This window comes from Thrips palmi, unplaced genomic scaffold, assembly GCF_012932325.1.
Source record: "Thrips palmi isolate BJ-2018 unplaced genomic scaffold, TpBJ-2018v1 HiC_scaffold_2, whole genome shotgun sequence".
Lineage (NCBI taxonomy): Eukaryota > Metazoa > Arthropoda > Insecta > Thysanoptera > Thripidae > Thrips > Thrips palmi.
The window spans coordinates 11,415,374-11,443,113 of NW_023144629.1; the positions used below are offsets into that span (position 1 = coordinate 11,415,374).

General features: G+C 44.9%; 1 pseudogene; it reads right to left on the minus strand.

The window, feature by feature from the left end:
• The window catches only part of LOC117647729, a 32,296-nt pseudogene extending 17,997 nt beyond the window's left edge, over window positions 1–14,299 (minus strand).
• Window positions 14,300–27,740: the final 13,441 nt, after the last annotated feature.

Sequence of the window (27,740 nt, forward strand, 5' to 3'; positions counted from 1 at the left end):
CGCCCCGGCTCGGCTCCCCCCACTCCCTTTTTTTTCCTTTGACGAGTCGAGTTTTGCCATGGAAACGGCGATTTTGACAGCAAATTTCTCAAAATTGGCCACCAAATTTTTGACCAGATTTCAACATCAGAATCAGCGTTCAAAGTTCTACTAGTCTGCAAAATCTCGTTAAAATCGTATAGAAAACTTCCGAAATGCATAAAGGGCCACACAAATCAAATCTCGAGCCGGCTGAGTCCTGGGTATACTATAAGGCTACTTCGTGCCTAAAAAGTTTGCAACCTGTTAAAAATTGAGGGAAAGATGAACCCCTACTTCTTGAGCTCAGTTTTCATAATATTAAGGGAAAGCTACAGGATATAAGTCAAATGACCTCGAATGAGATTGTCCCTTCTATGACCATTTCAGACTGAAAAATGCTTCAGCGAAGTCCTCTTTAATATATCTGAGAAAAGACTTGCATTTTACCTCCCATCTGGACCCAAGGAATGCTCCGAAGAACATCTGTTTAAGCCCTGAGAAAATCTCTCCGAAAAAAGATGGAAAATGGATGGAGTCTCCATGAACGCGATTATAGGGTTTTTCTCCATAAAATTTCGGAGCTAATTTCTAACAGTGTAGAGTTCTCACTGAACACCTTGGCGATGTCCCTGTTGATCCTGGGCCGATCCACGTAGTGTGCGTAGAGCTTGTAGAGGGCCCACTTTAACAGGTTCCCGGCGCGCTCCTTGAAAGTCATGGGCACGCCGCCGTCCGCGCCGACGCCCTGGCGTACGGCAGCATGGACGCCACGAACGGGGAGCCCAGCGACTGGAGCGTCTCCTCGGGCATGTTGTGGGCCGTGAACGCCACCAGCGGGACGCGGCCAATCACGGCGTTCAGCTGCAACACCAAGGCTCATTACTCGAAACGTGCCCAAAATTTAATTAAAACGCTAAATGTTTGGGTGGAGTTTTGTGCGTGCAACCCGCACGATTTTGAGCATTCGTGGAATATGCAATATTATGCGAGAAAAAGCATGAATTTATGCGTTATGCACGACGGTACGCAGGTTCAAAATGATGCATCACCCACCACGGACAAACTTGTACATAAACATTTAGTGTTAACACTACAGTCCGTTTAGTGACTCCTCATTCCGGGCCAGATGTAACTCGTATACACGTTCAATGTTTATCCACAATTTGGTACAGGGTGGATAATTTTAAATCTGTGTAGGGGCGTTCCATGGTAGATTTACATGAGTTTAATCGACCATCTCCGATTTTGCTCATATTTTGCTCAAATGTTGCCCTCATAGGGGGGAACATCCGTGCAAAATCTCACAGCCGTAGCTCCAGTAGTTTCCGAGATACAGCGGTTTAAAGTTTTTATTTAAGACTTTCCAAAACTTTTATACAAAAAGTGAAAAATGGGTCCCATTTCCGTACCGTTCACTCTAGAAGGACGAAAATGGGAACATATGCGTAAAATCACGAGAGGAATCCGAATATGCCCCCGGAAGGATCGTAGCTCAACTCCTTCTATCCGAAATCGCAATTTTGAGCTTATTTTTCAGGCACTTTTGAGGCTTTGGTGAGGGGTGTTCCCAATCGAAAAATCGACTTATTCAGGGTGCAATCGGTAGGTCTCTGACCCTACTTTCAAGTTCAAATGACGAACGTATGGGGTATGGCCCTCGTTTTCGCTCCACAGCCCGTTGAAAAATAAAAAATCGCCAATTTGACCCATTTTGAGCCAAAATGGCACATATTTGAGGCCATATTGCAGGAGATCGGCACCAGATACAGAGGTCTGCCAGGGCTCATTTGAAAGGAAATTTCATGCCCTTTCGATATGTGAAACAATAATCATGGGTATTTGCCTTCTTTTCACGGTACACGCAGATATGTAAAAGTGTGCAAACCTCAAAGGCGACATAATTAACCAAAATTTGTTTTATGACAAAAATGAAGGTCTTGTGTGCCTCTACCGCACTAAAAGCGGTTTTGAAATTCATTTAGAGTGCAGGTACCTTCAGATACGCACCTCAGTGCGAGCATTTTGGTGCCAAGTCTATCGAATGAGGGATTTATTTGAATGGTGCAGCACCGGCCACCTCGTTGATGGAATAATTGTTTCCAGCATGGCAAGGGGACGTCCATTAACAAAGGAACGCAGTATTGGACCCTTGAAGACCCGCGCATTTGACGGGAAATTTGATTTTCATTAACTAGTATGGAAGAGCACCGGCAACAACAAATACAACAAACGACGAACGCAAGCTATGTTTCTCATATAGAGTTAGGCCAGGCACAAACGAGGTCCCTGCCATGATCCCTACGTGAACACCTGAAAGGTAAGCAAGAACCAACACATTTCTCTAGTAAGTTGCCAAAAAGTGCTACTTTGCCCCCCCTGAGTAAGTAGAGTAGTAGCACTTCCATCAGTCCTTGGCCCAACCAACCATTTCATGATAAAGCCTGTTTATTTGGCTTTAAATTTAGCACTGGTTCGAATATGTAGAGTGCATTATTTGCATGTAAGAGGCATTTTAATTCATTTAATTCAAGGTATACCTTGGCCTGCGGCGCTAACCTGCCTTCGGCAGGCTGCTTTCCTAGGCAGACCGTGGAAATGGGCGTGATCCCCTCAAAAATAGCATTTGGTCATCAAATTCTACACCAATGGGATTCAACTTTCGGTCGGGGGTCCGAACGGGTTCTCTTTTCGTCATCAGCAGCCTCAAAAACATATGAAACGATATGAAACTTGACACAAAGTTGAAAGTACCTAAAAAGTTGTCTTTTTTCTGCCGTTTTTTAAGTGTTTGTTTGGCTAATATGACCGAATGGATTGAGATAGAGAGCTGAATTTTGGTGTGTGGCAAGCCAAGAACATGCCTAATGACCCTGCAAAATCTCAGCCAGATCGGCCGAGCCGTTCAGGAGGAGTAGTGCACACACACACACACGCAGACAGACAGACAGACAGACAGACAAACACACAGACAGACAAAACTTTTCAACCCCACTGGAGTAACGGGCTTCGCTATCGCTCAGCCAATAAAAACTTTAAACCGCTGTATCTCGGAAACTACTGGAGCTACGGCTGTGAGATTTTGCACGGATGTTCCCCCTTATGAGGGCAACATTTGAGCCAAATATGAGCAAAATCGGAGATGGTCGATTAAACTCGTATAAATCTACCATGGAACGCCCCTGTAACGTCATGCATAAAACTGTGCTCAAATGTGCGCATGTATGTATGCATTTTTACGAATAGTATCCTCAGTATACAAGTATCCTCAGGACTCTTCTTCACCCATTAAATCAGAGGATTCGTAAAGAAGATCCAACCTGAGTGCAGACTCTCTATCTTACGCAGAAATTTCCCACAATACGAAGAAGATGGCGCAAGCATCAAACGAAGTTAGTTTTTTTTGGTATTACGAAAGTTTTTCTCTGTATCTTACAGTAAAAATACAGAAAAGATCCGTATCAGGAATTCTTCGGATTATGCTTGCGCCGAATTCACTGTAACATAGCCCAAATTTCATAGTAAGGTATTTAGAGTGTGTACATCCTTCAGTTAGTCCCCGGAGAGCATGTTAAAACTAGAGTCGTCGCTTGATGACAACGTCAAGGCTAATTAGTTTTTCAACAATGTCATCAAAATAAATGATAACATTGTTGTCACGCCGAGGCAATAGGCAATGGAACTTTGATGAAAACGTCATTAATTTGTGATGGAAGTACCATCAACGATTTTGTCATTAAGTGAGAACAAATTTTCAGTGTGACCACCCAAACGGAGAAGCCAACCAAAACTCACCCCGATCATGGGCTCCTGCATCATGAAGTCCAGGACGAAGACGTCGAACTTGGGCTTCTTGTCCTGCAGGTGCCGCATCAGGTCGGCGAAGGCTTGTGACTCGAGGGCCACCCTCGCGGACTCAGTCGTGAACTCGTAGTAAAAGGACATCTCCTCCCAGAGGCTCATCACGGTGGTCACCTCAAGGTCAAAGCCCTGCAGCAAGAGGAACGATCACGTGTGAGACAGAAAGAGTGGACGCTACACTTGCACTCTAAAAAAAGTTACAGAATTTTGTATCATTTTTGATGCAGGATTTTGTATCACCTGCATTGGTGACAAATATTTGTAAAGGAGATATAGAATTTTGTAACAGATGTGCCGGTTACAGAAAAATGAATCATTTTGGAGCTTGATACAGAAATTTGTTACATGAAGGTTACAATATTATGTTTGTAACATAACTGATACAGAAAATTGTAACTGGATACTAAATTCTGTATCAAAGATTAAAACATAATGTTTTAACGGCAAAATTGAACAGCAGTGGCCATAGAGACAAGTTAAACTTAGAGTTTTCATGTGCTTTTATTTTTCCCGACTCTGAATAAGAGATTCAGTCTCGTGTATGCTTGGCTGGCAAGGCCTCCGTCCCTTACCGCGCGCGCCTCAGGTCACCGGCTACCTGCGCCGCTCCCTCCACGGCGTCCGCACAGCGCAGTTGGTAGCGTTGCGGGCCGCCAACCCAGAGTCTGGGGTTCGATTCCCGACTTCTCAGAGTACATCTGGGAAAGTTGTGACTTGAAGAATGGCATAAGGATCTTCAATCAGACCCACGGAGGCTACGTTCGAGCAAAATTCTCATTTTGAAGCTTGATTTGGAAGAATTACGACTGTTTACAAATTTTGTAACCGTTACGAAATTCTGTAACCAAGTTACAAAGAAAAAAACTGTATCCATCGTGATACAAATTTCTGTAACACATGTTATTGAAAAAGCTGCGTAACCATGTTACAAAATTCTGTACTGATTTTTTTTAGAGTGTGCAAGTAATTTGTGCAACAACCGAACGTATTTGTTCCTTCTTTAAGGACGTTCTTAGGAAACATTGAATGATGTGCCGACAACTTGGTTTTGTACATAATTTTACAAAGGAAATTAGTCATACTCAGACAATACTAAGTATTGTTGTTGCTTACGTAATTAATGAGAAAATCGTCAGTAAAGTGCTGAGTGTAAGTCTGGGTACGTAGGGTGCGGTCAGGTGAGTGTTGTGAGGCACAGCTGAGTGACCTATGGAGTGACCGCTCACAAGGCAGTTCCACGATGTATGCTTTCATTGTGCGAAGCGAAGACACGTATTTGTTGAGCGTCTGTAAATTTGATTTGTGCGCACGTATGCTTCTTTGCAAGCAAGCCTTGGTGGTATCATTTTTAAGACGATTTAGAAAGCATTTTAAAATACTATTTGTGCTGTTGATGTTAGTGTAGTGTTCAAGCATGGAGACAAGTTTGTGTCCATGGTTTGAGTTATGTCGTTTAATTAGTTGTGTTCATGACTCTTTCAAATTGATATAAAAATGGTAAATTCATATAGCATTTGTTGGAAGTAGCTGTGTCATTGATATATACTATCCAAAGAGGTTTCTTTCTTTGATTTCTTATCTTCAACACCAGGTTTGCTGATATGAGTTTGCTAGCATGGCCCAGACATTTTTTTTTGTAGTAGCTTGAACAAAAACATTTTTCGATATTCTCTTTAGTTCTTGGTTTAATATATGTTTTCTGTGTTTCAGATGTCAGTGTTTGAAATGTTGAAGAACCGTTACAGTGGGCATGCTGGGAAGAGGTCGCCTGATCAGTTAATCCGTGGTGTTATGTACAAATGTTATAAATTTGTTCTCAAGCAATCTGATTTCGAAGATAAGAAGACTAAAGAGAAGCCAATGTGCTTGATCACGTACATCCATGATCCGAACAGTTCTAACAAATATTATGTGACCCGCCTATCTATGTTCAACAACCTTGAACAAAGTCAAGTCGATGAATTGAACTCAGCCATAGAAAGGAAGAAACCACCATTTGTGGTGTTTTATGGCAAGGATGGGATGAGAAATGACTTAGTTATTCATCAGTTTGGAGAGGGTAAGTTAATGTTTTTTCTTTTTGTTATTTTGTGGTATTTTTGGCTGAGCGATAGCGAAGCCTGTTACTCCAGTGCGGTTGAAAAGTTTGGTCTGTCTGTCTGCGTGTCTGTGTTCACTACTCCTCCTGAACGGCTCGGCCGATCTGGCTGAGATTTTGCAGGGTCATTAGGTGTGTCCTTGGCTCACCACACACCAAAATTCAGCCTTCTACCTCAATCCATTCGGTCATATTAGCCAAAAACACTTTAAAAATGGCAGGAAAAAGACTTTTTTTGTACTTTCAACTTTTTGACAAGTTTCGTAACGTTTCATGTGTTTTGGAGGGTGCTCATGACGAAAATAGAACCCATTCTGACCCCCGACCTTAAGTTAAGTCCCATAAGTCAAGATTTTGATCATCAAATTTAAATTTTTGGGGGGATCACGCTCATTTTTACGGTTTGACCAGGAAAGCAGCCTGCCGAAGGCAGGCTAGCGCCGCAGGCCAAGGTAGTAGGTGTACACGCCAGGCGTGGATTGTCGAAACTGGCGCAGCATCGCGAAGCCTGTTACGACAAGACACGATCTGGTGTACACCTACCTTGTCTAACCTAAATGTTTTGTATGTTTCATTGCAGTTGTTGATGAGGAAAAACTATCAGCCTATCAGAAAGCATCCGAAGAACCTGCCATGAAACGTCAGAAGGTTGATTCTTCGTCATCCTCTTCATCAGATGCTTCAAAATAGTGCTATTTGTAATTTAGGTGCAGGTTTAAAATTTTGTAATATATGGGAAAGTGTAATACATTGATAAAAACAACTTGTTTTCCAAGATTTATTTACACTCTTTATTTACAAATCCATGAAGCTTTTGCTTAACAGTATGTGAATCATGAATCTAAACGATTTTACCATAACCTAAAAACTTGTTCGCCCAAATACATCCTTGGAGTTGGGGCTGTTCTGGTCGAACAGTTCAAATATTTTGGTTATGGTATAAACCTTCCGATTCATGATTCACATACTTGGTTAAAGCAAAGGGTTCAAGGATGTGTAAATAATGAATGTCTAACACTCCTATAGAAATCTTGACTCCAACTACAACTTCAACAGACACAAAACAATTTCTGCTTGTTTTGAGTTTAGATTAATTAATATACTCTGTAAGGCTGTGCCCCTGCGCGTATCCAACGACACGCTGTCTTGAGCCAAACTTATGTCAAACACGCAGAAATCAGTTTTTTTTCTTCCTCTGAACTAATCAAATAAAAGTTAGAAAAAGTTCTGAATCACAAGAGAGACATTTTCCCGTATTTCGCTCCGGTTAGAACGCTGCCTTTCTGCTTTGTTGTGCAACGGCACTACGCTACGCCACCGGACCGCCACGTTCTTCTTCCCATTCTTCTTTACGCCTCAACAGAGTGATGTAAAACTGTATCAAATTTTTAATTATAACCAAAAAATTTAAACTAATCTTGGAAATCCCGTGCCTATAATTCCCACATCTCGGCGAACCAACCCAAATACTACAAACACAATTGGAACTAAATACCTTACTTCCTGATAATTTTCAGCGCCCAAAAACTATTTATGTCCGATCAAATTTGTTGTGTCATCGAAATAGTTCCTCAGTGTTGGTAGGGAAACTAGAGGGAACAGCGATTGCCTCAGGAAATAAACAAGTGAAGCCAACAACAGATAATGAAAGAAACCGCAACTTTTCAAGCGGCAACACTTTCGTGACAGAAGTGAACACAAAGTTTTCACACCCCTCACAATACTTGAAACTTTACTATCATTCAAAAAGATAAAGCACGGTGGTCAGATTAAATTGTATGGTGTCGCTGTCGCAGGCTATTTTTATTTTTGGATAAGGGGAGGGGTGGGCAGGGGGTAGGGGACACCGGGAACGCGCGGGCAGCGACTCTGCATATCCCTCCTCTTGTTATTCGGTCCCCAAACTCGTGGTGTAGGAACTTAACTTCAACAAAATGGCCACACTATAGGATGGGATGCGTCGAGACACACTTATCATCCACTGCGAAGATGGGCACAGTTACCACCGAAACAAGAGACTGAAAGATGGTACAAGGTATGCAAGGTGCCACCTCTATTAAGAAAAAGTGCAAGGGATCTGGCAGCATTGGCCAACATGGGGACTTCAGGCCTCTTCAGAGGCTTGCTTCATCATGTCTGACTGATGGTGTTCTCCTTGTTTGAACGACGAGTTATCAGTCTTGAATATTGCCATCCATCACTGTGTCAACTACGTTATGTTGCTCACTCGATTCTCTCTCCTGTTTATTGTTCTGGACCAAGGTTGGCCCTTACAGTCATTGCTACTCATTTCAGAGGAATCAATGGCTATGTTAATCCCAGGAAGGTCCCCGGGCTCTCTTCTACCACCACTTCACTGTTAAAAATCGACTGTAATATTACAACACAATCCCCTACAGTAATGCTGTTAAATAACAACAGTATTGTTTTGTGCCTGAACGGGAAACCCATCCAGAAGCAGCACTTTCGTTTCACAACAATTTCCTTGTCAAGTAACAGCAATGTTATCGTCATTCAAAATAGTTGTTTTGTCGATGAACAGGTTTCATGTTTAGAAACAGCCTTTTGCAATCTTAAAACATGTATTGTTGTCAGGTTACAAGGGTCTTGTTTAATAACAGCACGATGAAATCAACACAAATGTTGGGAAGACAACGACGAAGAATCCAAAGAAGTATTGTTTTATTACAATCAAACTGTCAGAAAACAGCACCGAGGGCTACGTACAACATGCTCGTAATAAAAGAAGTCGTGCTGCTATCAAACTTAACAGCGTAAGTGCTGTTAATTTACAGCACTTTTTTTGACAGTGTCGAAGACTGTCAAAAGTGCTGTGAGTTATCCGGATGCGGAACCAATTTGGTCACCAATTTACGTTAGGTGAACGCAATTCAAGATGGCTACGACCTTAGGTTAGGAGTAGAACGCCATTAAGGCCAGGGACAGGTGAAAAAATGATCTCAGAAACTGCTGGTCCAAAACTTCTTATTTTCTGTCAAAATCTTACTCTTGATGATAAACTATTTCACCCAAAATCCCATCCCATAATATCAAGCGGTTCCTGATATACAGGCTTTTTTATAATTTTTTAAGTGTTTGTTAAAAAATTCCTGTGCGTTTCCCATTTTGGGTTATTGACCTGACCGACATATTTTTTTGTTCGTCTAAGTCCAAAGAACAAACGCAAGTGACAGATTTTAGTTTCCGGCACTGATAGCAAAATACCAACTTTTCAATTTTGATATTTTTCAAAAACCAAAGATTTTCCCTTTTTTTGTAAAAACCGATATCCAAAACCATACTTCTGGGTGGAATATACAAAAACTGTCACTTGCGTTTCCTCGCAATAACCTACTGAGTCAGTGGAAAAAATATCATTGACGACACTTCAAACTGTATGCGCACAGGACCATTCAAATGTTAAAAAAATGTCTTCGGAGAAAAGGGCGTTTAAAGTTTGGTGACAGATTTTAATGGATTTTCAGCCAAAAAAATCTCCTTGCGCATACTATTTTATCGTAAAAGGTTGACCTGGATATTTTTCACTTCTTCGATTCATTTTTAAAAGATCCCAGCATGCACAACTGAAAATGTCCATTACATCATCATTGGCAAGCTTCTAAAGCATGCATTTCACTTAAATTGATCAACAATGTACAAAATAGACAAGTTTTAGTGACTTCTTAGATGAAAAAAGCATGTGATTACTAATATAATGGAAATTTTGAACTAGGCATGCTGGAATCTTTTTAAAATGAATCGAAGAAGTGCAAAATGTGAAGATAAGCCTTTTACGTCAAAATAGTATGCGCAAGAGGATTGTTCAAGATACGGCTAAATAAAGCCAAAACAGTCCAAAAAAGACAATTCGACTGGGTTCAAGACCTAGCATATGCCTTCAAAAATCAAATCTTAGTCTCTTTGAAGTATGATTTCATATTCCCAACAAATTATGACAGTGGGGTTCATTTTGAAAATGGCAAGATTTTCGCTAGACCCCCCCCCCTCCCCCCTTGATGGCAAAACGGACAATTTTACGAAAGTGTCATAAATGCAGGAGTGTGCGAAAAGATGTATTTTAAGCACTTCCAGGTCCCGGATAGTCGAAGTCCCGACAGATCCTGAAAGAGGAAGGTCCAAAGGACCATTTTCCACCCAGAACTCATTTCATTCAATTTCAACAAACTTCTTCATTTTTTCACCTGTCCCTGGCCTTAACATGACTACAACCTTAGGTTAGGTTTACGTTAGCTCCGTGAAGGACATGTCAGCATGGGTTTTCAAGATGGCGGCATGTACGGATGAGGCATCTATACCACTTGCAAGCGTGGAACAAACCGTGTCCCACGCTTGCGTGGGAAATTTTGTCCCACGTTATCTAGTTCAGGCCTGTATGTTGGGCAGTGACTCACTCAGACACCATTTGATTGTGTGCTTGGATGACAATACAAGGGAGCCAACATAAAAGGCCACGAAAATGGATATTAAACCTGATATTCCTAAAGCACACGGATGCATTGATTGGGAACCCGATATGCCAGCAGAGGAAACTGAGAAACAACACCGAAAACTTGTGAGGGAAACAGCAGAGACATTGTGGGGACAATTGTGGTGACTGGTACTATGAGACTGATATAATTCCAAAACTTTTCAAGACTTACCCTACTCAAAAGAAAGAACTGAATGTTGGCGTGAGTACACAGTAGTGGAACTAGTGGAACGAGACCAGGAAGGTACTTATTCCCGCACCGCAGGCGACATTTATGTCTCCAGCTGAGTGGTGTGTGCGCCCGTTTAGTGACTACGGCTGTCTTTTTCATTCTCCGAATGATTTGCTTAGAGCGTTGAAAATAATTGGTCATTTAACTTTCTAGATGTTGAAGGTGCCTACTTGAATTGTGTTTTAAAGGAGGCTGTTTTCATGCACACTTACCATCTTACGATGGTAACGTGAACGTAACATACGCTGAAATCAAAACATGCGTATTATGCTGAAATGTCATCGTACTACAATCGCAACCAACGTACCTTACGTTGACAACGTGCGTAATACGTTGAAAATCCTGCGTACCTTACGTTGCCATTCGTGCGTATTATGCAGGTTGGCAATTGGTCGTACCTTACGATGGAAAATCATCGTATTACGCACGAAAACCAACGTAAGATGATAAGCGTGTGAGACAGCCACCTTACTTTGAGACTTCTAGTAAAGATATGGCATGTAAATTGCACAAAAGTTTGTATGGTTTCAAGCAGGGTGGTAGGGATCGGTATCACCATGTTAATCAAATTATGTGTAATCTAGTTCCTAGATGTAAGAGTGACACTTGTGCTTATGTTGCAAATCATGGTAATGTCATTGTTTTATGGTATGTTGATGACGCTTGTGTTGTTGGTTCTCTTGAACATGGTAATTGGTTTACATCTGAGCTGTCAAAATTGCTCAAGGTTAGGATCCCTGGCCTCAACAGTCAGTAAGGGAGAGTGGGGTAATTCCAGACGCTTTTTGTCTTTTTGGTCTTGGAGCTTGAATATGCTTCTTGGGTCAAATGTTATTACAAGAGAGTAAAGTATGGACCTTTACCTTCAACATGATATATGAATGTTGAAAGCCAAATCTCAGCAACAGTTAGGGAGATATAGGCGCCTAACAAAAGCCCTGCACGTGTCCGGAATTACCCCAGACTGGGGCAATTCCGGACGACCTATGGGGCAATTCCGGACGACCTTAAAATTTGACACTACTTGAGCTTACTTTCGCTCGTTTTGATGTCAGGCATGCTTTTAGAAGGCGTACAAGGACATTTGCTGCGAACTGAAGTGTTTGATTATTACTCAAAGCATATTATAAGGAATAGTTTCTATCAAAACCCCTAAATTGACAACACTGTCTTGAGTAAAGCTCTTAAACAAAGCTGCAATACTATTTCTCGTTCTTTCTTTATCCTTCTTAACGGTGGGGATGCATGTCCACAATTTTGAACCCACTACCTTAATATAATGCGGGAAATTGAAGAAAATAACTCTTCTTGTCCGGATTTACCCCACAGGTAGTGAAAACCTTCGATGTTCAATTGTTGGCTGAGCGATAGCGAAGCCCGTTACTCCAGTGCGGTTGAAAAGTTTTGTCCCCCCCCCCAGCCTTCGGCACGAAATCAAATGCTGTTTTGACCTTCAATCATGCAAATTGGTAAGCGGATGCCTGGAAAAGAAACGTAGCCTGCCGAAGGCAGGCAAGCGCCGCAGGCCAAGGTAGGTGTAACGCCAGGCGTGGATAGGGTACTTCGGAGAAAACCTAGACCGGAAGACAGCGACAGAACGGGAGAAACAAAAGAGCGTCGCGCTGCTGTGCTGAACGGTGGTGGCGGTCGAAATCGGCGGAGTGGGGGTGTAGGCGGCGCGCGCATGCTACCCCCACTCCGCCGATTCCGGCCCCCACCACCGCTCAGCACAGCAGCGCGACGCTCTTTTGTTTCTCCCGATCTGTCGCTGACTTCCGGTCTAGGTTTTCTCCGAAGTACCCTATTGTCGAAAGAGGCGCAGCATCGCGAAGCCTGTTACGACAAGACACGGTCTGGCGTACACCTACCTTGCAAGAAAACGGCGAGCCATACGAGCACTCCCGAAACGCCAAAGTTAAGTCCAATGACCATATAATATGATAAAGTTTTAGTCATGGGACTGAACTTGATGGTAAGGTACGATAAGTACATGGAAATACGGGGGAAAGATGCAGCTTTTGCCTATTTTTTGTGGTACTCAAAATTCGTGAAGCGACCACAGCCAAACGGTTTGACCTCCTACCTTGGCGATTTGGAATTATCATTTTTAAGTGATAACCTTCCTCTGTTAGACGGGCTTTTGAGTTATCTTCACTCAAACCCAGTGAAAATCGAAGTGTCCGGAATTACCCCACTCTCCCTTATTTATCCATCAATATCAGAAAGGAGATAGATTGCTTAACACCCGTCGTAGAATAGGGTACTTTCGTAGAATCCTGAACCGGAAGCAAGCAGACCAGCAGACGCCAAATCGGCCGGAAACTAACCTCTCTTCGGATCCAAAACTATAGCCGAGCTGTACAAATATTGCTCGCGAAACACATATGCACTGCAAACAAGTATCAAACGACTGTTTATGTTCAAGTGTGGCCGATACCTTTGACGAACGTCTCTTTCCCATGTCAAGTTTGGATCTACTTCCGCCAACATGGCGTCTGTGTGCTTCCGGTTCAGGGATCTACGAAAGTACCCTATTACGACGGGTCCTTCGCTACTCTCCGGCTTGGCGGTTCCATCCCTGGTTGCCGGATTCCAGAATATATGATCCATCCAAGTGCGAGTCTCTTTGCTTGACGATGTGTGGCAGCGCCGCAGGCCAAGGTACGTGTAAACGCCAGGCGTGGATTGTTGCAACTGTCGTGTCATAGAAACCCGTTACGACAAGTCACTGTCCGGCGTACACCTTCCTAGTATAGTGTATCTTTTCTAATTCCAGGCTCCGCTATCGCTCAGCCAATTATTGTTACGATACACACTTGGTTCCTAAACTCAAGAGTAAATGCGAGTTGACTGACACCTTGGTGAGTAATAGTGGAAGGGTTTTTTTCACGGGCAAAGGTATCATTCGTTTCAAAATGTGACAATCTGGGCTAAAAACTTAGAAACTTTTAGCCCCTTATAATCACACAAAATTACTATGTAGGTTTTTCTGCGCGCTAATGCACGAAATTAAACATGCACTTCGTATCGCACGAAATTGTGCGCGACAATGCACGATTTTCTGCATAATTGCGCAGGAAATCGTGCATTGCCGCGCACAAATTAGTGCGTTACGAAGTGCATGTTTAATTTCGTGCATTAGCGCGCAGAAAAACCTACATAGTAATTAAGCGTGATGCGGTAATTTTCCATAGCACCGTTTGCGATGAATGGACGGATTCACATTTACTCTACATACGTATCGTTGCTAATTGTATGTAACTTATCAAAATAAGAAACAGAATGAGTAAGCAGCTTCAGCGACCTCCTCCGGAGGCATTCTTCGGTCCGTCGAGGACTGGCCGGGTCACCGGCGACTCACGTGCTTCTCGGTGTAGGTGGGCGCCGACACGACGAAGCTGGTCCTGTTCTCGTGCTTGGCGGCGGGCGGCCTGATGACGAGCTCGGTGACGCGGTGGCCGCGCTCCAGCAGCCCCGTGGTCAGCGCGTTGGTCCAGATGTAGTGGCTGGGCGTGGACACCGTGCTGACCAGCAGCACGTTGAGGGGCGCGGCGGCCGCGCAGGTCGCCAACAGCGCCGTCAGGACGGCCCAGGACGTCATGCTGCAGGCGAGGTCAGAGTGAGGCCTTCACTCTTAAAACCTTGCGAGAGCATGCATATTACAATCTAAAACACTTTGTTATACGAAGAAATAGTTCGTCAATTACGAAGTATTTTCTTTTTAAGCTTATGTATGCTCAAAATACTTCGACATACAAACTACTTTTCTTTGTAAGGCCCCAAATAGTTTGTAAGGTTTCCTCACTATTGATCGCGAGGTGGAGTAAGGTAAACAGACATGATTATTTTCAGAAAAACTTTAGAAGTGTCGAAATAACAAATCAGCATAATTGCGCGGAATAATTGATAAAAATATAATGCGGCGAGGTCATATTGAAGAATACCCAGCATTCAGAATTTCTCCATCGAAATTTTGATGTCCACTAATGAACAGCACAGTGTAAGTATCCAAAATGTTAGATCGGAGCCTGTCATGGGCAGCTGAATTGTTCCTGATTCTGTGAACAAATAATTGTTCATGGATAATTAATGTGCATAAACAACTAACTTGGCCTACCAGTTCAAAATAAATTGCCTCAAAATGGATTTTTTTTCGAAGTGACCCACAGTTGATTTTTATCCTACTGTACCACTCCACGGGACAGGAGTGTTTTTGTTATTTCGTTTAGGTACATTACGTCCGTATTTTTACGGAGTATATCCATAGTTCAAGAAAACGAAGATCTCCGTTAAAAATAACGGACAGTCTCCGTTAAATTTCCGTATTTTTAAGGAGTTTTTTTGACAGTGTATTGTTAAGTTTTGATTGTACATTTATTGTACTATTCACACCATTTCTTGCAGTGTTGGACGTCGTTGCCACTATTTTCGTTAACGTGCCCCTCAAAGCGGAAGGCCGTGATTGCCACTATCTCCTCGATAACCGTCAGACGCTTTCGCACACTTTAGGAATTACAATCACGCGTTGGCGGACTAAGTGGACTTTCCTGACGTTTGCTTTTAACAGCGCCACACTGAGAATTGTAGGTTTTACGGGTCCCCGCGCAAACCCGCCAGGGCTTTACGGATTATTCTGCCAGGTCGCCTGCACCATAGAGCAGGTCAAGCTGCACCGGTTGTCCCAGGTGAAGCTGCGCCGGGCGATCCAGGTCTACCTGCGCCAGTTTGGGTGAAAATTGCCTGGCGCAGGTCGAGCTGCACCGCGGTGACCCAACGTGGCTGCCGTCAGGTTTCACGGACCTACCGCTAGGTGGCGCTTGGAGCGCCGTGTGCGTTCACCAACAAGTATTTCCTATTTATGTTACTAAAGTAAATAATTTTCGACAAATATATCATCTGCTGCCCAAGTAAGTGTCAGCTCTAGCCGTTGGCTTCCAGTTTTAAACAAAATGTCACACTGAAGTCGAGAAAAACGCATTTCCATGTTGCCACTCGCTGGCGTCTGTGGTCGGCCATTTGGTTGGGTGCACGCAAGATCCTTCCTGGCTTCACGGACTACTTCTCCCGTGGAGTTGTGGGCGGGGGCGGGACTCGCTGTCTTTGCGAGATGCAGGTTCCCTCCCTAAGAGGTCGCAGTATCTCGCTAATTTTCTATGCCTTTCCGGGTAAAATTCACCGATCCTCAATCTCCTGCCACACACCCGTACCGGTCGAGCGTCACGGTGAGCGTTTCCCCCACCACTCTCCCGGTCCCACCTGCACCGGTGCAGGGTGCAGCTCACATCCATGGTGCAGCTCCACCGGTGCGAGGGGCCCGTGAGTCGGTTTGAGCGCGGTGCAGGTCAACCTGCGAGGCAGCGCCGTTCAGCTCGGAGCTGCACCGCGCGGTAAAATCGGGGTTTTACGCCGGGGTCCGGGCAGAACCTGCACGATCTGCTAGCTTCAATTTCTCAGTGCACATCTGCGCAGCAAATCAAAACTCGCACTCAGAGCCTTGACATAACTAGAAGATCAACCGCCACTCAGTCGCAGACACAGATTTAAGCTATCTGCTGCGTAGTAGGTTACCCGTGAAAAGACTAATTTTATGAACCGACGTATTTACATCGTCACCATCTGTGTTATTTGCAAACACTTTTTGGCCCGCCCTTCTATTCAAAAAATAGGGGGAGGGCCTATGCATTTGCCTTTGTGTCTGTGTGTTGTTGTAGTTGTTGTTGTTGTTGGCGTCTGTGTACAAGGAAGGAGTTGAGCTAGAGTAACCAGATTTGGAGGGTACTTCAGGAGTGCCGTCCAAACAAATAATCCGGTGGTGCAAATCCTGTCCGGGTCGCACAAGGGCTGCTGCAGGTGCATCATGGTTTACATGAGCCGGAGGGGGATTTCCGCCATTATTGGTGCCAGCAGGGCACGTAGGGGTATTTTTGGAATCGGGGCGACGAGACAAGATGAATGGACCTGGTCCCGACCCCATCGGCCGCTTTTACAAGTTGGCCAGATCAGGATCTTCAAAAAAGGGGGTCGACCGACTAAAAAAAATTATTGCAGACTTCGATTGGTCTCAGCGAGACCTTTCCAACGAGGGGTCGGAAAGGGGGTCCAGGAGCCCGACTTCGTCTATTAGTCACATCAGGATCTTGAAAAAAAGGGGTCGACCGACTGAAAGTTTTTACTTAAGTTTTGGATAGGTCTTGGCAAGACCTCTTCAACGAGGGTTCGGAAGGGGGGTCCAGGAGCCCGCCTTCATGAGTTATGGGAAAAAGTGCGACGGACTCGTTTTGCGCTCCTGCTGTGCCTCTATTGCAAGGAGTTGCAGTCGAAGGCAAATATGGGTATTTTCGGAATGAGGTCGAAGAGACAAATGAAATGGGCATATTCTAAGGACAGTTGGAGTGAAAAGTGTAAGGACTATTGCATATTGTGAATAGAAGGGCGGGCCTCAGTCACGATGGTACATCGATAACTTTGCTTTACCCGCTCACGGCACGTGTTATGCGAGCGGGCCGAAGGCCCGGCCCTTCGACTGGCCATGTTGGGTCTGATGCGAGGGCCGAAGGCCCGAGAAAAGGCCGCCGGCAGGCCAAGCTGGGCCGGCCCCCTGTCGAACCGAGTTGCCGGCGCAGCGAAGCGGAGCTGGCAACTCGGTTCGACGGAAGGGCGGGCCCTAGCTTGTTTCACTTGAGTGCTGTGTGCATTTCCTGTAACTGTTTCGACGAAGTTACAGATATGAGGAATCTGGCATTGAAGGCAACGATTTACCTATCGACGCGTTTGACGGCTACCGGCAAGACTCACCTGATCTGGCTGTTCGGACGGCCGCCGAACATCCACCTACATACGGACCTCAAGTCGCCGCGAGTTCGACTGTATTCTCCGATTACCCCTTATCATACGCGCACGCGAGGAGTGGGTTGACCACACAGCGTCGCCCTGCAGCCGCACAGCCGTAGGGTAAGGTTACCAAACATGGATCACTTTTTAAAAAATCTTCTCTACATCGAAATTAAGGTTGACTACTACTTTTGAATCTAATGTTGATGTTTACCCCACTGGTCAAATGGCTACCAGAAATGGAACCTTTAGCTCGAATACTTTGGAAGTTGTGAGGACAAGAAAATATGGCTATTTTTGCTAAGGTTAGGTTAGGGTGGTCGAATCATGGATCACCCCACCAGCGTTTGGACTCAAAGCAAGGTATGCATTCAGTGGTCCCAAAATATCAAAGTAGTCCGTCTAAAGTGCACGACGAAAAATTTTGAAGTGACTGCGGTGATTGCTTGGCCCAGAGTCAGGGGTGCAAAAGTCACCTTTTTGAACGTCATTTTCCCATCGATTTTCGGGGGCCTGATTTAGGTGTCTTTCTAAACGCAACCCTGCAGAGTAGAGAGACGCAGTTGCAAACTTTTCAGACTCACATCGAACAGTCAAAGGGTCAGTCTAAGCAAGGAAAGACAGAAATTTAGAATCTGGCCACCTGGTCTTTAGATATAGACCCCCAAACAGAAATGATCCATGTTTGGAACCCCGATCCATGTTCGGCACTTTACCCTACTGACGGCCGTTGGGAAACCTCGGCCGCCCACCGACCCGAGCGGTTCACGGGTCTCAGCGAAGCGCCGGGGGAACCCGAGACGGCGCACAGTGGGCCACGAAGCCGGTTTAGGCGGACATAATTCTCCCGGGCCATACGAATCGTTATTTTGGCGTGTAACTTGGTAGTCGGGGGTTTTGAGGGGCGGGGAATCCATTTTAGACAATATATGACCCCCCAGTGTGAAATTTGACAATATTTAATAGAAAGGGACCTGTTACGCCAAGACATGGTCTGACACCTTTTCTACGTTTTCATGAATTAAACGACGCTAAAACCAAAACAAGCATACTCGCGTTGAAGACAAACTCTGACATGCACAACTCTCATCATTTCAAGCAACAAATATGCAGTAGTGCCTCCGTTGCGCGGGGCAGCGTTGCGCTGCGCGGGACCGTTTATCGCCTTTTCGGCGATGTTTGCGAGGCCCTACAACTCACAGCTGCAGGTAGCTGCAGGTAAATTCTTTTGAGTCTTGTTCCTTGGCATGTTGGCTTCCGCAAGGACTGAAGGAGACCGTTTAACCACGTTAAAGAAAAAAGTGCCGCCTCTGCAAAGATTTAATTTTGACAATTATGTCATAGTGTATTCAAAATGAAGCTGGACACCTCAAAAATCGTCCAAAATCAAATATAAATGTATGTAAATTTTCGTAAAAAAACGCCCTTTTACGTGGTGTCAATAAAAAGTATGCTGGACAAAAATTTATAGGTGTTTTGTGCGTTTGAAATCATGCATTTTTACTGCACCAAAGTAGCGCAAATCGTGTGGTGCGTGTTTGACCACCTCTATGTTGGCTAAAACGTGTCCGAATGTTGAAATTCTGTCCAATCCTGGTTCCTTGGAGTATTGGGAAGAGGCGTCATGAAAAAAGCTTAAAGATTTGAGAGTTGAAAAAATGGAATTATGTCCGTCTAAACTGGCTTCGTGGCCCACTGTGCGGCGCGGAACCAGGAGAGGGGGGACTTCAGAATCGCTCCAACAAGTTGATAGAACTTCTCACTCTCGGACCCAGAAAAATCCTTATCTGACTTCGTGTTTGCACCAGGCTACTCCTGCACGGCGCGGCCGATCGGGTTGAGGTTTTGCAGGGTCATTAGGTATGTCCTTCGCTCGCCACACACCAAAACTCAACTTTCCATCTCAATCCGTTTTAATACTCAAGATAAAAAAACTACTGCAACAGCGGCAGAAAAAAAAACTTTACCGCGAGACGGGGTTATTGCGGACATCTCTGCATGAAAGCATTGAGAAGAAGATGCTGCTGTCTGGCGGCCACCTTGGAGGCTTGTGCCGTTGCGCGCATCGCATCGGCCACACATAAAAGCATCTGATCACTCACCCGGAGATCAAAACAGGGCCAAACTTCAGGAGATAGTGGTTTCTGTATTTAACCCTTACTTACAACAAGGTAGGTTTACGCCAGACCGCGTCTTGTCGTAACAGGCTTCGCGATGTCTCGCTGCCTGTTCCTCCAATCCGCGCCTGGCGTACCTACCTTCGCCTGCGGCGCTAGCCTGCCTTCGGCAGGCAATGCTTGTCCACCGTCGATTACTCCTGATTTGTTGCATTCTAGATAGAGTTGCTTCATCTACGAATTACACGATCTTAACCTTTGTAACTCCTTAACTTGGCGAGGCGGAGGGGCTCCGCCCCCCAGACCCCCCTTCTGACCCTGCTTAATAGGGTACTTTCGTAGATCCCTGAACCGGAAGCACACAGACGCCATGTTGGCGGAAGTAGATCCAAACTTGACATGGGAAAGAGACGTTCGTCAAAGGTATCGGCCACACTTGAACATAAACAGTCGTTTGATACTTGTTTGCAGTGCATATGTGTTTCACGAGCAATATTTGTACAGCTCGGCTATAGTTTTGGATCCGAAGAGAGGTTAGTTTCCGGCCAATTTGACGTCTGCTGGTCTGCTTGCTTCCGGTTCAGGGTTCCACGAAAGTACCCTATCTCAGCCAGATCGGCCAAGCCGTTCAGGAGGAGTAGTGCGCCCATAGACACACACACAGGCAGAAAAAGTTTTTTGTCCCCACGGGAGTAACGGGCTTCGCTATCGCTCAGCCAATTATCTATGTGCGTAAAAACTTTGTCTGGCAAGCCGAAACTGTTCATGGACGGTTCACGACGTATTTGCTTTTCGATTCGAACATGTTAAGAGCATGCTGAGTGAAACTTTCAATCTAATGGGTCAATGGTACGGTTTATATGGGCTCAAAACTTAATTATGCTGCACTTCATCCAGGGGTTCTTATCTTCTGATCGTGGGAGATTAGTTTCGGTTCGGTAAGGCGCAACATTAGTCGTAGCGGAGATGCCTCTTCTGCAAAATATACTCGAATTTAGTGGTTAACTTACGATTCAAAAGGTCTCTTGGCCTTTAACAAAATCGAAGCATTCATGAGAGCTAGTGCTGACCTGCTTCCTGAAGATAAATCATAAAAGTATTACGGAAATTTCAAATTAAAACCATCTTGGGAAAAAAGTAAGTGGCAAGCTGCGCACTGTTAAAAAAATTTTATTACCTTTTCATTACATGGTAGTGAAGCTATAATCATTACAATGTAATTAAAGTTTTCATTCCATTTATGTTATTGAAATTTTCCTTACAGTGTAATGAACGAATGTAATGAAAATTTTAAGGACAGAAACGTAATTAAAAAATGATCAAAGTTGACGCAAATAACACAACTTCTCGTTTTGATTGGACATAGGTTAGAGTGGATTCACAACGACTTTGACAGCAGAGAAGAGACAGGTAGGTGTACGTCGGACCGCGTCTTGTCGTAACAGGCTTCGCGATGCTGCGCCAGTTTCGACAATCCACGCCTGGCGTATTCACCTACCTTGCCCTGCGGCGCTAACCTGCCTTCGGCAGGCTGCCAGGCAGACTGTAGAAATGGGCGTGATCCCCTCAAAAATAGCATTTGGTCATCAAAATCTACACCACTGGAATGTAACTTTCGGTTGGAGGTCCGAATGGGTTCTATTTTCGGCATCAGCAGCGTCTAAAACATATTAAACGACATGAAACTCAACAAAAAGTTGTAAGTGCCTAAAAAGTTGTCTTTTTTCTGCCATTTTTGAAAGGTTTTTTGACGAATATGACCGAATGGATTGGGATAGAAAGCTGAATTTTGGTGTGTGGCGAGCCGAGAACACACCTAATGACCTTGCAAAATCTCAGCTAGATCGGCCGAGCCGTTTAGGAGCAGTAGTGCGCCCACACGCACACACACGCGCAGATAGAAAAAGTTTTTTTAAGGGGGGACCCTGGTAAAAAATCGCCAAAATTCCAATAAATTGTAGTTTTAAAGTTCATAGATAAAAATGTGCACAGAACGTTTCAGATTCAACAGGTTGAACACCTTTAAGCTAAGTGGTTAGTTTCTTTATCATTTGGAAGGAAATAACATTGAGATCAGTTGTCGTTGGCTTCTACGCTCAACTTCACAGCTTTGCTCAGTCGACAAAAAATTTTGTCATAGAAAGACTTCCTGCGTTCCTGGTTGACACCTACATGAGTCGTCTTGCATGGACTCTATTCATTGATGACTTGTCGACAAGTTTTAGTGACGGAATCTTGATATCAGCCCTACTTTTTTAAAAACACACCTAAAAGTTTGAAAAAAGGGAAAAAAATCACTTTTTTTATATGTTACATTTTAAAAACTCATATCTCAGGACAGAAGTTGAATTTGAAAATTCCGTCACTAAAATCTCTTCTATACATCTTTAGGATAACTAAAAAAATTTTTCAAGACTTTCCGTCCCAATGAAAGACGCAGGAAGATTTTTCCCCAACGCTCCGAAAAACACTAAAAAGCCACTTTTCTCAGAGACCGTTCAACATTTTGGATTGAATTTTGTTTTGGGAGCTCACTTTAATGAACCTACTAATTAAGCAAAGTTTCAACTTCCTGGGATTATTTTGAAGCCTACTTGAAAGTTTCACCAGGGTCCCCCCTTAACCCCACAGGAGTAACGGGTTTCGCCATCGCTCAGCCAACAAAAATTGAGTGACCCAGGACGGCTCAGGTCTGAGGCAGTGGCCATTCTTATTTTTCTCTAAATTTTCCTTGTACCATTTTTGCCAAATTGCATGTTTTCTAAAAAAATGTCGGTCTACTAGGTTCAACTGACACCATTCTCTGGAACTGACGTCAGTTCCACACTGCTAGGTCGGAGTTAGTGGCCTGACTAAGGAAAAGGGTCCCGGCTGGTCTGACTAAGGCGAGGTTCTTAGTCAGGCCAGAGGGCCTGGCCTCGGCTACCTGCACCTCCACGGCGGCGTGGCGGAGCGTGGCGGCATGCCTGGGTGGGGGTGGTGGGGGAACCCCGACCGGCCGGGTGGAGGCCGGCAGTGCCCGGCTGGAGACTGCTCCAGGATCGCTCCCTCCTCAGCGAGCCTCGTGGCGTAGTGGTACCGTCCACTGCCTTCAAACTGCAAGCCTAGGTTCGAGTCCGATTCTACTAATTCTTATGCGACGCCGGAGCGAGCCACCGGGACCTGTCAAACCCTCATCAACGGCCGGCTATAATCCGGCCTGACCAACCTCTGAGCCTTAGTCAGGCCACTAACACCTTAGTCAGGACGGGACCCTAACTCGACTTAGTCAGGCCACTAAACCCGACCTTACAGTGCAAGATGCCATTACATTCAACACACTTAAGTTCGGCGACCAACTTCGCCACAATTGGGGCAGCCAATTTCGAGCTTGTCATACTGGTCAGCACGTTGACAGTGCCCTGGGGCCTTGGGCACTGGCCGGAGAAGGTCTTGGAGGTTGAAGTGCTGCTCTTCCTCGCCCTCTTCTTCCAGCGGCTCTTCCAGCAACTCCAGTGCCTCCGAATCGTCGTCAACGTCCTGTTCCTGTTCCAAGCCCTGCTCTTCTTCGGCGGTGGCAGCACTGCAGTGTAGAAAAAAATCCACGGAAAAGGTACAGGCTCAGTCTGGTAGACAATTTGCGAGGGGGCCACCACCCCCGTAATCCTGTGTTGAAATCGGCTGGTAATCTCCGGTAATCCATGCCGTGATCACGTAATCCTTGACCAAATTTTGACATCTTTCAACGTTTTTGAGCCACTTTTCAGCGTTTTAGAATTAGAACCAATTTTCCAAAATTTCACGCGTAATCCCCAGTAAATTTCCCGTAATCCCGTAATCTTGTGTACGCCTGAAATGAGAGTGGTGGCCCCCTCGACAATTTGCCTGGTACCACCGTACCTCAGCCAGTACGGCTTTTGGGGTACGGAGTTCGGTTTTCATAACATGGGCTCTTACGGGAAGCACGGTTTTGGGGTACACTTGGTCTGTGCGTCGTACTTGGTCCCATTGAAGCTGTCAAACAAGTTGTTAATGTCTTCGCAGAACTGACCCAGAGCGGTAGGACTCTAGACGCGGTGCTGTTGCTGAGAAGCTCGCTGGCAAAAGGCACGTTCATGTTGGAGAAGCTTGTCAGGTTGACGTGTCTGTTCGCACGTCCGATGTAGTAGCGGCCATCGGCCTCCCTCAACGCCCTACACTCTAAAAAAAATCAGTACAGAATTTTGTAACATGGTTACGCAGCTTTTTCAATAACTCGGTTACAGAAATTTGTATCACGATGGATACAATTTTTTTTCTTTGTAACTTGGTTACAGAATTTCGTAACGGTTACAAAATTTGTAAACAGTCGTAATTCTTCCAAATCAAGCTTCAAATTGAGAATTTTGTTCGAACGTAGGCTCTGTGGGTCTGATTGAAGGTCCTTATGCCATCCTCCGAGTCACAACTTTCCCAGATGTACTCTGAGAAGTCGGGAATCGATCCCCAAACTCTGGGTTGGCGGCCCGCCACGCTACCAACTGCGCTGTGCGGACGCCGTGGAGAGAGCGGCGCAGGTAGCCGGTGACCTGAGGGGCACGTGGTAAGGGACGGAGGCCTTGCCAGCCAAGCATACACTTGACTGAATCTCTTATTCAGAGTTGGGAAAAATAAAAGCACATGAAAACTCTAAGTTTAACTTGTCTCTATGGGCACTGCTGTTCAATTTTGCCGTTAAAACATTATGTTTTAATCTCTGATACAGAATTTAGTATCCAGTTACAATTTTCTGTATCAGTTATGTTACAAACATAATATTGTAACCTTCGTGTAACAAATTTCTGTATCAAGCTCCAAAATGATTCATTTTTCTGTAACCGGCACATCTGATACAAAATTCTATATCACTTATACAAATATTTGTAACCAATGCAGGTGATACAAAGTCCTGCATCAAAAATGATACAAAATTCTGTAACTTTTTTTAGAGTGTAGTACTGAAGACCCTACTCTTTCTACCCTGTATTGGGAAGGCTACAAGGTAGGTGTACGCCAGACCGTGCCTTGTCGTAAGGCTTCGCGATGCTGCGCCAGTTCCGACAATCCACGCCTTGCGTACACACCTATCTTGGCCTGCGGCGCTAGCCTGCTGCTGTAGAAATGAGCGTGATTCCCTCCAAGATTCCCTCCAAAATTAGTATTTGGTCATCATGGGACTTAACTTTGGGTCGGGGATCCGAATGGGTTCTATTCTCGTCGTCAGCAGCCTCAGTAACATAGGAGATATGAATTTTGTCCAAAAGTTTTAAGGGTACCATTATTGGTGAAAAGATACAAGAGGTTGAAATGAGGTTAGTTTCGACACCGGCCCCGAAATCTCCCGCCGGCTGAATCCTGGAGATAATATAAGGCTACTTCGTGCCTAAAAGATAACCTCGAAATTCCCATTTTGGCCCCAGCGGCGCAAGACTTTGCTTTCTTCTAACGAAATGTTCGTATTGTAACAACTTTTTCTGACGAAAGCCATACATTTTTTTGATGGACTGTTTAGATCGTCAGTGCGTTGCATAGAAATGAAATCCAGTCGCTCTGCTAAGGAAACCAGGCTGGCGGCAGGGCCGAGCGGCGAGCCGGCGGGCTGGGATAAAGAAGAGGACAAACAGAAAATTTGGGCACTTCCCGTGGTTCAATCGGCACCAAATTTTGGCTATGAATTCTTGATTGCACATCAAAACAGACCATCAATGAAAAGTATGGCTTTCGTCAGATAAAATTGTTCAAATTCGAACATTTCGTTAGAAAAAGTCAAAATCTTGCACCGCTGGGGTCAAAATTTGAATTTTGAGGTGATTGTTTTTTCATTTGTGTTCGTTTTTAGTCGGCTATCCATTTTTGGCCCGTCCCGTTTATTTTTGGCCCGTCCCGTTTATTTTTTGTAAAAAAATGACGGAGGGACGGGCATATAGTATGACTCGCTTCGCTCGCTGGGGGGCTTCGCCCCCCAGACCCCCCGTGCGTGCCTTCGGCCCGCTGAGTGCGGTCTGGTTAGCGATAGTAGGACCTAGCCGCCTGTTAATCGGGCGGTGTACGCCGCGGTCAACAATTCCAGAAGCTGTCTGGTACACAATGTTTCGTGACGAGTGAGTCAAAAGGGGGTGGCATTGAGTCAAAGCGTCGAAAGTCGGGCTCCCCTGGAGTCTTTGTCCTGGCCGCAGTCAGCAGCTGATGTGAAATGACTTTGCCGTCTTCAAAACAGCAGCGCCTGTCATCTAGCCTGAATCGCACTGCTCACCAATTACAGCGAGGAGCTGTGATGGCTAGTGGGGTGACGAACGCAGCAGCCCTCCTGAAGAGAAGATTTCTATTGAAGAATTTTTTATCTTGACAAACGAATTAATGCGTACCTGTCAAGCCGTATAGCTATGTATAAAAACTATAAATGGACCCTGACTGTCATAAGCAGTGCCCTACAATCTAAAATTCTACCCCAAAAGTTTTCTGTTAAAAATGGGCTAGAAAGCAATAAAAGCGGGAATTCACCTTTGCCACCATGAAGACGGACTTTGTGTTTTAATTACGCTGTACTTAACCATTCCAAGATAGTTTGTTTTATTAAAAGTTGGAGCCCCTGGAAAGTAGGCAACCTCAAGGGGATTAAGTTATCAGGGCCGGTTCTCTAACACAAAAGTTGTAAAATCGGAGATGTTTGCTGTCCTTGATGGGGCCGTAAAAAAGCGAAAAACCGAGGACCTTGTGAAAAGGGGATCATAGTGTATTTGTCTCGAACATCAAGTGAGCGCCCCTGCAAAGAAGGCATCTTGAGGAAGCAAAATCTTGACAACCGTTGCGCCTAGAGACAGAAATAATCGCCCCAGAAATATTCCTTATTAAAAAGAAGAGTCATATAGAATTTTTCTGACCGCTCTGGAAAGCAGTCTTGTGAGAAATTAAATGCCCCTGCCAAGTAGGCAACCAGTGACAGCGGAAGGGAAGGAAAGTGGGAAAATTTAGAGAACTGATGGTTCTTGAGATGACGGTCGAAGAACCGAAACTATGTTTTAATAAAAGTTAAGTTATCATACCAAGCCGATAGAAGTCTCGCATGAGAAGGAAGAGCCCCCGCGAGGTAGGCAACCAGGGGGAGTCGCAATATCAAGAACCGTTCGTCCTACAGAAAAAGTAACTAAAGCAAAAATGTTCCTCGTAAAAAATAAGGGGTAGCGTACGCTTTGATGAGGTATCTCGGAAGTCATCTTGTACTCCAAACCAGCCACGGAAAGAAAAAGTAGCGAAAATTCTGCCGCTTTTTAGGGAGGAAAAGGTCAAAGCTGGAGAACGGTGGGTCGCATCGAGACGGGACCAAGTTCAGCAGATAGAAAATTAAATTTGAGGGGTAGCGTACGCTTTGATGACCCATCTGAGACGCATCCTTCTAGGTGAAAGTGCGATCGGCGAGTCGCGGGTGCCGGCCGGGGGGCGCGGTATTTTTCCCCACCCCCTCACTGCAGGCCTTATGGGAAATGAGTTTTCCGCGTTTAGCAGGCAAAAGGTTGAGAAAAAGTAAATTCTAATATTTTTTCGCTTCCCAATTATTGAAATAACGAATCGTTTGACTCTTAAACGAAGAAAATCGATCGGCCACTTTTCGCTGTGGTTAAAAGTTGTATGTCACTCAATCAGTCAGTCGTGGGGAGGGGGAGTATCTTTTTTGGATGCGTGCTGTGCGTCCGTTCGTTCGTCCGTTCGTCCGAGGACTTCCCGTGGTCCGATCTTGACCAAATTTGGTATGCAGCCTCCTTGGGTGACCCTAAGAACCGCCCGGTGGCAGCAAATCCGATCCGAGCCCCGGGGGCGCTGCTGCAGGTGCATCATGGTCTACATGGGGTCGAGGAGGATCTCGGCAACGGATGCAGCTAGCATGGCATGTAGGGGTATTTTTGGAACCGGTGCGACGAGAAAAAACCAATGGTGCCACTTTCGAACGAATCGGAGAAGTTCGGACCCGGGTTCAAATCCCAGTGGGGTATATTTTAAACTTTCTTTTTATTCGAGTTTTTGCGTTGTTTCTTATTTTTTTGAGGGCGCTGATGACGAAAATAACATCTATTTTGACCCCAGACTCAGGTTCAAACCCGT